This window comes from Arachis stenosperma, chromosome 1, assembly GCF_014773155.1.
Source record: "Arachis stenosperma cultivar V10309 chromosome 1, arast.V10309.gnm1.PFL2, whole genome shotgun sequence".
In the NCBI taxonomy this organism is placed as follows: Eukaryota; Viridiplantae; Streptophyta; class Magnoliopsida; order Fabales; family Fabaceae; genus Arachis; species Arachis stenosperma.
The window spans coordinates 24,743,874-24,756,053 of record NC_080377.1 but is presented as its reverse complement, the minus strand read 5'-3'; positions in this window follow the sequence as shown (position 1 = coordinate 24,756,053).

The window sequence follows — 12,180 nt, the reverse complement described above, 5'->3', positions numbered from 1 at the left end:
TTTACTCAAAGTGAGTTCCCTTTCTAAAACAAAGCCACTCTCGACGTTCCCTTTACAAAACTTGCAAAACCGTGGCAAGTTAAAGATTTATTTCAAAGTATTCAAAATCACCCATCCGACAATGGAATTTTGTAACGAAAGTTTCTCGACAGAGTCCCAAGTCTTTAGGGAAGGTCAACTTACATCAATTCCTTAAAATTCATTGAAACTCTTAAAATCATAGATTCTCGGTTCAAGTAAATAAAACTGAATTTATTATGAAACCGACCCTACAAAATCACAAGTTCCAACCCGGTCCAAAAATCAACTGATTTGAAAAGGAACCGGTTCATTTGAATCAAACCACTTTCAGGTTTCTTTTTGGAACCCATTTTTCTAACTCTTCCAAATTGCCTCAAACTTAATTACTCAATCAAAAGTGTAGATTCCTTTAAAATCACTAAAAGCTCTTTTTCATATTGAAATCAATATTAGGGCATCATTCTTTCCTTCAGTGATTCAAACGGTAAAAATAGTTCATTTCTAAATAAGTCGAACTCAACGCATAGAGTTCATTAAATAAATTAAGCTTGAAAACACAAATATTCTCTTAATGAATCAAATAATACAATTTCTCAAATCCAACCCTTTTTAAATAACTTTTGCGAACAATACTAGGATTTTGCAGAAATTTCGGCAGCACCTCCCCTAAAACTTGGACTTTTGCCACCCGATTCGGGTCCCAACTAAACCGTTTCTCTTTCCTTTTCAACAGCTCAAAACCAAAAATCAATTCAAAAACAAGCTAAATCCAACAATCGCCTCAGTGGCATATCTCAGGAAAACCATTTCAAAATCAACTCAATATTAACCGTTTTAATTCATTTCTAAAGCTTTAAAGAAACGGCTCAGTAATAAATCATTTGTCCAACCCAAGTCAATTAAAGTAAAACCAGGCTGAATTCAAAAGTGCATTCGACTTTTTCACATCATCAAATAATTGACTAAATTCAAATCAATCCTCAACGGATTAAACTTAGATATCAAAGCTTTAAAAGAATCAACTCCAAAAGCATTTCGTCTCACAAAACCACACAACAAATCCATTCATCAAAACCAAATAATAATCCATTCAAACATATAATTACATTCATCCAGGACAATCAACATCACATAAGGCTTATACAATCACCAATTACATTGTTTCACATCAGTATCCATATATAATAATTCCAATAATAAACTACAGTTTTTTGGAAAGTGCCCCTACCTTAAAACGAAAAATTCCATAATCCAAACGCCTCACATAGTCCTTTTCACCTCAACCTAAACTGACGGCAATCAAAATCTCAGCTCCCAGCCACTTTTGCAATATCCATAGCAACACTAATCGCAACACACAATAACTGAGACTCAATCTTATAGCGATTAACGCTGTAAAACCTCAGCGTATGATAACAGAACAGTAACCAAAAGGGCTTTCATATCGAAAATGCTTACCGAAACTAAGAAAGGACAGCCAAATCAAGCAACGGTAGTCCCTGCGGTGGTTCTGCTAACAACCGCGCTACACCCGATGACCAGAACGGTAGCAATCAGAACTCGAACCTATGTTACCAAACCTCAGGTCTTTAACCAAGCATTACAGAAAACTGACTAAAAGGGCTTTCCGAAATAACACGCTTACCGCAACAAGAGAAGAACTACACCGAGTAGCGCCAGCCCCGATGGTGGTTCCAGCAACACCCACGCCACTCCCGGTGAGTGTAACGGTGGAAGCAGCGATGCAGCCGCTCCGAAAGGCAAGCACGATGATGAACAACACCAGCGGCGGTAAATGGTAGTACTTCCGGCGTGGGTCCGGCGGCGGCAACTCGCGATAACTCCTAGCACAAACAGCCTCAGTACAACTCTCATGGCAGAGGTGAATTTTAACGGATAAGGAAGCTGAGGATGGTATAGTGCTTACCAAATGACACCGCTTCAGTGGCAGTTTCCGGCGGATAGGCACGGTGGCGCTGCCCCAGACAGCAGAGGCGATAAGGAGCATTGGGATTCAATAAGCAGATTCGGCGGCGGGAGGAGGCACAAACAATGGCAGCGACAGCAGCACCTTCCTCCTCCCCGCGCGTGCGCTCTCTGTTCGTGAGCCGCCAAGGACAGTGACAAGGAAGACCCTGGCAGCAACAACGACGCGGCTCAAAGGTGGCGGCAGGAACCTCGAAGGCGTTCGGCCTTCACCGCGATGGCGAGCTCATGGCGGGCGCGACGATGGCTTCTCCTTTTCCATTTTCGCGCAGCTCTCTTCCTCAAAGCTCGCCTTGATCTCTCTCTTACTCAGGCTAGATCGGCGGCTTCATGGTGGAGGTGACAGGAGGACGCGTTGGCGGTGGTGGTTCCAGGCCGGCAGTAGCACATGATGGAGGTGGCGGCAAAGACTCCCTCCCCTCCTTCTCCTCCGATTTCCTCTACTCCCCCTCTGGTCTCTCTTTCTTTCTTTGTTTCATTCTTTCAGGGAACACAAAGGAAACTCAGCGTGTGTTGCCGTTGCTGAGAGCAAGGAAAGGTTGGGGGTGTGGCTAAAGGGAACCAGGTCATGGGTTAGGGTTTCAGGGCTAGGGTTTTATTTTCAAAAATTAGGGTTAGGGGTAATTTGGTAATTTCAATTAAAATTAGGAATAATATAATAATTGAAACCCAAGTTAAATTCAACACTAATTGTATATAGAAAGTACTATTTGTTCATCAATTTTACAAATTATTTCTAATAAAATGTCCAAATCAAATAATTAGAAATAGTGTAATCAAATCCTTTATTTTTCCAAAACAGTAGTATCAATATATTAATTGTTTAGTCCAAATCATATAAAATTCTTATTATTTCACAACTACCAACTTTATAATTCAAATATAGAAAATAATCCAATAATTATAAAATTGGATAATAATCCTAACTCATCTCAAATCCAATAAATCAAAACTTGCCTTAATTACCTTTAATAAAACAATTTCTGAAATTAAGGCTATAAATAACCATATGATTTGAGACTTGATCATAATAAGACTTTTCAAAAGTTCTGGGTCTTACATTATGTAGCTCCAGAAAATCTATTTCGAGTGCAGGAGGGTCAGAATCCAACAGCATCTGCAGTTCTTTGTCAGCCTCTGAATAAGATTTTTGCTTAGGTCCCTCAATTTCAGCTAGAAAATACCTGAAATTACAGAAAAACACACAAACCCATAGTGAAGTCCAGAAATGTGATTTTTGAATAAAAATTAATAAAAACATAACAAAAAGTGAATAAAATATGCTAAAAACTATATGAAAACACTACCAAAAAGCGTATAAAATATCTGCTCATCACAACACCAAACTTAAACTGTTGCATGTCCCTAAGCAACTAGACAAATAAAATAGGATAAAAATAAGATTATGATGCAATAACATCTCAGAGTCTTTAATGAAGCTCAAATTCAAATTAGATGAGTGGGGTTTAGAGCTTTTTGCTTCTGAATAGTTTTAGCATCTCATTTTATCCTTTGAAGTTCAGAATGATTGGCATCTATAGGAACTCAGAATTCAGATAGTGTTATTGATTCTCCTAGTTAAGTATGTTGATTCTTGAACACAGCTACTTATGAGTCTTGGCTGTGACCCTAGGCATCTTATTTTCCAGTATTACCACCGGATACATAAATGTCACAGACACATAACTGAGTGAACCTTTTCAGATTGTGACTCAGCTTTGCTAGAGTCCCCAGTTAGAGGTGTCTAGAGTTCTTAAGCACACTCTTTTGCTTTGGATCACGACTTTAACCACTCAGTCCCAAGCTTTTCACTTGGACATTCATGACACAAGCACATGGTTAGGGACAGCTTAATTTAGCAGCTTAGGCCAGGATTTTATTCCTTTGGGCCGTCCTATCCACTGATGCTCAAAGCTTTGGATCCTCTTTACCCTTGTCTTTTAGTTTAAAGGGTTACTGACTTTTTCTGCTTGCTTTTTCTTTTTCTTTCTCTTTTTTTTCAAGCTTTGTATTTTTCACTATTTTTTCTTGCTTCATGAATCAATTTTATGATTTTTCAGATTATCAATAACATTTCTCTTTTTTCATTATTGTTTCAAGAGCCAACAATTTTAACATTCATAAACTTCACTATAAAAAATATGCACTGTTCAAGCATTCATTCAGAGAGCTAAAGTAATGCCACCACATATAAATAATTTGAATTTTTCTTATTTTGTACTCAAAATATTTGCACCCTTGCTCTTCTAAAAAAATCTACTATTTTATTCATGTTTGTTGATGATAAGAGGAGTAAATTATACCCAAATTGATAAAAATAATACTAATGCTCATGCAACTCTAATACTAATACTCATGCAATCCTAAAATGGGTCTCTAATAACAGAAGTTATCATAGAGTTAGGACTCAACAACCTTTATTTTGAGAGAGAGGTGCTCCTCAATTTGTGGGATGGCTAGCTCATCAAAGGACAGCTTCTGGCGCTTTAGCTCCTGTATCTCACTCCCTTGCTTCTCCTGTTCTTTGAGCAGTTTACAGAGTATGCTGTTTTGATTATGCTGCTCTTCTTTGAGTTGATCCATAGTTTCTTGCAGTTTGGTGACAGATACTCCTAAGCGGACCCAATAGTCAAATTGAGGAATTTCTGGGAGGAACTCATGCGCCCTCTTCTTGATGAGGTTGTCTCTAACTTGAGGTCCATCCATTACCTTTTTGGTGATTGGGCGTTCAACTGGGATGTACTCATCCACTCCTATCTTCACCTCCTCATCTTTACATAATAGACTGATCAAGCTTGGGTAAGCCAATTTGGCCTCAGTGGATTCCTTGTTTGCAAATATGTAAATCTCACAAGGAATCAGCTGATGAACCTCCACTTCTTTTTCCAGCATAATACAGTGAATCATCACTGCCTTTTTGACAGTGACTTCTGACCGATTACTGGTGGGAAGTATAGAACGCCCAATGAAATCCAGCCAGCCCCTAGCGACTGGTTTGAGATCTCCTCTCTTCAGCTGGTTTGAGACACCTTTTGAGTTGGTTATCCACTTGGTTCCAGGGAGGAATATGTCCTCTAGAACTTGACCCAACTTTTTATCTTTATCCATTCTCCTATTAAAGGATTTTGGATCATTTTGTAGCTGAGAAAGTTTGAGGACTTCTCTCACTTTATCAAAATAAAAGTAAATAACCTTTCCTCTGATCACAGTCTGAAAGGTGTGAAAGGTAGTTCTCTCCATTCTTTGCTTATCTGTCATCCACATATTTGCATAGAATTCATGGATCCTGCTTCTTCCAACATGTATCTCAAGATTAGCCAGGATTTCCCAGCCCTTGTTTCGAATCTGCTCGTGGATCTCTGGATATTCGTCTTATTTCAGATCGAATTTAACTTCTGGGATCACTGATCTTTGGCACACAATTTTGAAGTAATGGTCTGCATGTTCTTTGGTGCAGAACCTCTCATATATCCAAGGTTTTGGATTGTTTTCTTTCTTACCTCTTGGAGTGGTTTATTTTCCTTTAGGGGCCATGATCTTGGTCTGTTTTGACTCAGTGATCACGGAAAAACTCACCAAACTTAGAAGTTTGCTTGTCCTTGATGAGCGGATAATTTATACGCTTTTTGGCATTGTTTTTAGTATGTTTTTAGTTTGTTTTAGTTAGTTTTTATTATATTTTTATTAGTTTTTAGTTAAAATTCACTTTTCTGGACTTTACTATGAGTTTGTGTGTTTTTCTGTGATTTCAGGTATTTTCTGGCTGAAATTGAGGGATCTGAGCAAAAATCTGATTCAGAGGCTGAAAAGGACTGCAGATGCTGTTGGATTCTGACCTCCCTGCACTCGAAGTGGATTTTCTGGAGCTACAGAAGCCCAATTGGCGCGCTCTCAACTGCATTGGAAAGTTGACATCCTGGGCTTTCCAGTAATCTGTAATAGTCCATACTTTTCTCGAGATTTGATGGCCCAAAACGGCGTTCCAAATCAGCTCAAAACTGCCCGGCATTAAACGCCGAAACTGGCACAAGAATGGGAGTTAAACGCCCAAACTGGCACAAAAGCTGGCGTTTAACTCCAAGAAAAGTCTCTACACATGAAAGCTTCAATGCTCAGCCCAAGCACACACCAAGTGGGCCCGGAAGTGGATTTTTATGTCATTTACTCATTTCTGTAAACCCTAGGCTACTAGTTCTCTACAAATAGGACCTTTTGCTATTGTATTTTCATCTTTGGATCTTTGATCATCTTTAGATCTTTGAATCTTTTGATCACGTTTTGGGGGCTGGCCTCACGGCCATGCCTAGACCTTGTTCTTATGTATTTTCAACGGTGGAGTTTCTACACACCATAGATTAAGGTGTGGAGCTCTGCTGTACCTCGAGTACTAATGCAATTACTATTGTTCTTCTATTCAATTCAGCTTGTTCTTGTTCTAAGATATCACTTGTTCCTCAACTTGATGAATGTGATGATCCGTGACACTCATCATCATTCTCACCTATGAACGTGTGCCTGACAACCACCTCTGTTCTACCTTAGATTGAGTGGATATCTCTTGGATCCCTTAATCGGAATCTTCGTGGTATAAGCCAGAATTGATGGTGGCATTCAAGAGAATCCGGAAGGTCTAAACCTTGTCTGTGGTATTCTGAGTAGGATTCAATGATTGAATGACTGTGACGAGCTTCAAACTCCTGAAGGCTAGGCGTTAGTGATAGACGCAAAAGAATCACTAGATTCTATTCTAACCTGATTGAGAACCGACAGATGATTAGCCGTGCTGTGACAGAGCGCGTTGAACATTTTCACTGAGAGGACGGGACTGTAGCCACTGACAACGGTGATGCCCAACATACAGCTTGCCATGGAAAGGAGTAAGAAGGATTGGAAGAAGACAGTAGGAAAGCAGAGAGACGGAAGGGACAAATCATCTCCATACGCTTATCTGAAATTCTCACCAATGAATTACATAAGTATCTCTATCTTTATGCTTTATTCATATATCATCCATAACCATTTGAATCTGCCTGACTGAGATTTACAAGATGACCATAGCTTGCTTCATACCAACAATCTCCGTGGGATCGACCCTTACTCGCGTAAGGTTTATTACTTGGACGACCCAGTGCACTTGCTGGTTAGTTGTGCGAAGTTGTGATAAAAAGTTGAGATTGCAATTGAGCGTACCATGTTGATGGCGCCATTGATGATCACAATTTCGTGCACCAGTCCTCAAGCAAAAGAAAGAAAGAAGAGGAAGAGAGGGAGAGATAGATTTGAATGATGGGTCTAGAAAGGTGGCAGAATGTGTTTTAAAAAGGGAGGGGGAATGGGTTTCGAATTTTTTGAAAAAGAAAAGATAGAAAGATATGATTTGATAAAATATAAACAAGATGTAAAAAAAATAGGATTTGAAAATTTAAAAGATATGAAAGAGAAATGAGGAGGTAAAATTTGAATTTTTGTTAATGCATAAAAAATAAAAGATAATATGGATGAAAGAAAAGATTTGGGAAGGAATTGGAGAGATAAATGAGTTTTAAAAGATGTTTTGAAAAAGAATTAAAAAGGAATTGCACAGATTTTATAAGATTATTAATTTTTTTGAAATGGGGATTGAAAGATGAAGATTTGTAGTATTTTTATGCAGAAAATTATAAATTAAAACAAGAAATTTGAAAAAAATTTGAATTGGAAATGAAATTCTCTCCCCCTTGCTGTTCTCGAGTTAAACGCCCATAATGATAACCATTCTGGCGTTTAACGGCCATCTGGTGGCCATTTTGGGCTTTTAACGCACCTGGCTGGGCGTTAAACGCCAGAAAGCCTTTGTCACTGGGCATTTTTCTAACGCTCAGGAGGCTGCTGTCTCTGGCGTTAAACGCCTAGAATGCTGCCCATTCTGGCGTTTAACGCCCAAAATGGTACCTTTACTGGCGTTAAACGCCCAGAATGATAGCCATTCTGGCGTTTAACACTCAGTTTGCTACCTTTACTGGTGTTTAAATGCCAGTAAGCTTCTTTTCCATTGGCTTCTCTATTTTTCTATTCTGGACTCTTCTGTTACTCTGTAAACCTCTGCAATTGACCATATACCTTAAAAATAAACTATATTAAACTCGTATAATTATTATTTGAATAACAACACCTTTGCTAATGGCTAGGTTGCCTCCCAGCAAGCGCTTCTTTACTGTCTTTAGCTGGACTTTACTCAGCTTTAATCCAGTCTCAGTCTTGAGCATTCTTGCTCAACATTGCCTTTAAGATAATGCTTAACTCTCTGTCCATTAATAATGAACTTTTTGTTAGAGTAAATATCCTGAAGCTCTACATATCCATATGGTGATACACTTGTAATCACATATGTTCCCTTCTACCGGGATTTCAGTTTCCCAGGGAACAATCTGAGCCTAGAGTTAAATAGCAGAACCTTCTGTCCTGGCTCAAAGACTCTAGATGATAGCTTTCTATCATGCCACCTTTTTGCTTTCTCCTTGTAAATTTTAGCATTTTCGAAAGCATTGAGTCTGAACTCCTCTAGCTCATTCAACTGGAGTAATCTCTTCTCTCCAGCTACCTTAGCATCAAGGTTTAGGAACCTGGTTGCCCAGTAGGCCTTGTGTTCCAGTTTCACTGGCAGATGACAGGCTTTTCCATACACAAGCTGGTATGGAGAGGTTCCTATAGGAGTCTTGAATGCGGTTCTTTATGCCCACAGAGCATCATCCAGACTTTTTGTCCAATCCCTTCTACGGGTATTTACAGTTCGTTCCAGGATTCGTTTTAGTTTTTTATTTGAGATTTTAGCCTACCCATTTGTCTGTGGATGATATGGAGTTGCCACTTTGTGGTTAATTCCATATCGGATCAAAGCAGAGTCAAGCTGTTTATTACAAAAATGAGTGCCTCCATCACTGATCAGTACTCTAGGGACACCAAACCTGCTGAAGATATGCTTCTGGAGGAATTTCAGCACTATTTTAGTATCATTAGTGGGTGTTGCTATTGCCTCTACCCATTTAGATACATAGTCTACTGCCACCAGAATATAAGTGTTTGAATATGATGGTGGGAAAGGTCCCATGAAGTCAATACCCCAAACATCAAACAACTCAATCTGTAAGATCCCTTGTTGAGGCATGGCATAACTGTGAGGCAGATTACTAACTCTCTGGCAACTGTCACAGTTACATACAAACTCTCGAGAGTCTCTATAGAGAGTAGGCCAATAGAAGCCACATTGGAGAACCCTTGTGGCTATTCGCTCACCTCCAAAATGTCCTCCATATGGTGATCCATGGCAGTGCCATAGGATCTTCTGCGCCTCTTCTCTAGGTACACATCTACGGATCATTTCGTCTGCACACCTCTTAAAAAGATATGGTTTATCCCATAAGTAGTACTTTGCATCAGAAACTAATTTTTTGTTTGATGCCTACTGTACTCTTTGGGTATGAATCTCACAACTTTATACTTTGCAATGTCTGCAAACCACGGTGCTTCCTGAATGGCAAACAATTGCTCATCCGGAAAGGTTTCAGAGATCTTAGTAGAAGGGAGGGACGCTCCTGCTACTGGTTCTATCTGGGACAGATGATCGACTACTTGGTTCTCTGTCCCTTTTCTGTCTCTTATTTCTATATCAAATTCTTGTAGAAGCAACACGCATCTTATGAGTCTAGGTTTTGAATCCTGCTTTGTGAGGAGATATTTTAGAGCAGCATGGTCAGTGTACACAATCACTTTTGATCCTACTAAATAAGATCTGAACTTCTTAATGACATAAACCACTGCAAGCAACTCCTTCTTCGTGGTTGTGTAATTCTTCTGTGCGTCATTTAAAACACGACTAGCATAATAAATGACATGCAGAAGCTTGTCATGCTTCTGTCCTAATACTGCACCAATGGCATGGTCACTGGCATCACATATTAGTTCGAATGGTAAAGTCCAGTCTGGTGCAGAAATGATTGGTGCTGTGACCAGTTTGGCTTTCAGAGTCTCAAAGGCCTACAGACACTCTGTGTCAAAGACAAATGGTGTGTCAGGTGGTGGTAATATTTCAGTTACCTCTACCTTAGCTTGATCCACCTCTATTTCCTTGTTCGAAATTTTGTGCCCAAGGATAATTCCTTCAGTAACCATAAAGTGACATTTCTCCCAGTTTAAAACAAGGTTAATCTCTTGGCACCTTTTCATAACAAGTGCTAGATGGTCAAGACAGAAACTGAATGAGTCTCCAAATACTGAGAAGTCATCCATGAAGACTTCTAGAAATTTCTCCACCATATCAGAGAAGATAGAGAGCATGCATCTCTGGAAGGTTGCAGCTGCATTGCACAGCCCAAATGGCATCCTTCTGTAGGCGAATATTCCAGATGGACATGTTAATGCTGTTTTCTCTTGGTCCTGGGGATCTACTACAATTTGGTTGTAGCCTGAATAGCCTTCCAAAAAGCAGTAGTAATCATGACCTGCTAGTCTCTCTAGCATCTGGTCTATGAATGGTAAAGGAAAATGATCTTTTCTGGTGGATGTATTGAGCCTTCTGTAGTCAATACACATACGCCACCTTGTAACTGTTCTTGTAGGAACCAGTTCATTCTTTTCATTATGAACCACTGTCATGCCTCCCTTCTTGGGGATAACTTGGACAGGGCTCACCCAGGGGCTATCAGAAATAGGATAAATAATCTCAGCCTTTAGTAACTTAGTGACCTCTTTCTGCATCACCTCCTTCATGGCTAGATTCAGTGCCTCTGTGGTTGAACCACTGGCTTAGCATCATCCTCCAATAGGATCTTGTGCATGCATCTGGTTGGGCTAATGCCCTTAAGATCACTTATGGACCACCCAAGAGCTGTCTTGTGTGTCCTTAGCACCTGAATTAGTGCTTGCTCTTCCTGTGGCTCTAAAGCAGATCTTATGATTATCGAAAATGTGTCATCTTCTCCTAGAAATGCATATTTCAAGGATGGTGGTAGTGGTTTGAGCTCGGGCTTAGGAGGCTTCTCCTCTTCCTGATGAGTTTTCAGAGGTTTTTCTGTTTTCTCTGGTTCCTCCAAATCAGGCTGAACATCTTTAAAAATGTCCTCTAGCTCTGATTCAAGACTCTCAGTCATATTGACCTCTTCCACCAGGGAGTCAATAATATCAACGCTCATGCAATCTTTTGATGTGTCTGGATGCTGCATAGCTTTGACAGCATTCAACTTAAACTCATCCTCATTGACTCTCAAGGTTACCTCCCCTTTTTGAACGTCAATGAGAGATCGTCCAATTGCTAGGAAAGGTCTTCCTAGAATGAGAGTTGCACTCTTGTGCTCCTCTATTTCCAGCACTACAAAGTCAGTGGAAAAGGCAAATGGCCCAACCTTGACAATCATATCCTCAATTACGCTTGATGGCATTTTAATAGAGCCATCAGCAAGTTGGAGACATATTCGGGTTGGTTTGACTTCTTCAGTCAAACTCAGCTTTCTGATAGTGGATGCAGGTATCAGGTTGATACTTGCACCAAGATCACACAAAGCCGTCTTGGTACAAGCACCCTCTAACGTGCATGGTATCATAAAGCTTCCGGGATCCTTAAGCTTCTCTGGTAAGCTTTTCAGAATGACTGTACTGCATTCTTCAGTGAGGAAAACTTTTTCAGTTTTTCTTCAATCCTTCTTATGACTTAAGATCTCTTTCATGAACTTAGCATAAGAGGGTATTTGCTCAAGTGCCTCTGCAAATGGAATCTTTATTTCAAGAGTCCTGAGATAGTCTGCAAAGCGGGCAAATTGTTTATCCTATTTCACTTGGTGGAGTTTCTGAGGATAAGGCATATTGGCTTTATATTCTTCAACCTTAGTTGCTGCAGGTTTATTACCTACAGAAGTGGTTGGAGAAGCCTGCTTAAGGGGGTTGTTATCAGCACTTGCAGGTGTCTGATCCCTCATTGGCGTTTGAACGCCAGAACTGGGTGCTTTTTGGGCATTTAACGCCAGGTTGCTGCCCTGTTTTGGCGTTTGAACGCCAGAACTGGGTGCTTTTTGGGCGTTTAACGCCAGGTTGCTGCCCTTTTCTGGTGTTTGAACGCCAGAATCATTCCTCTCTGGGCTCTTACTGTCCTTAGAGGGATTTTGGGCAGTGAATTTGTTATCCTCTGTCAGATGTTCCTTTCTT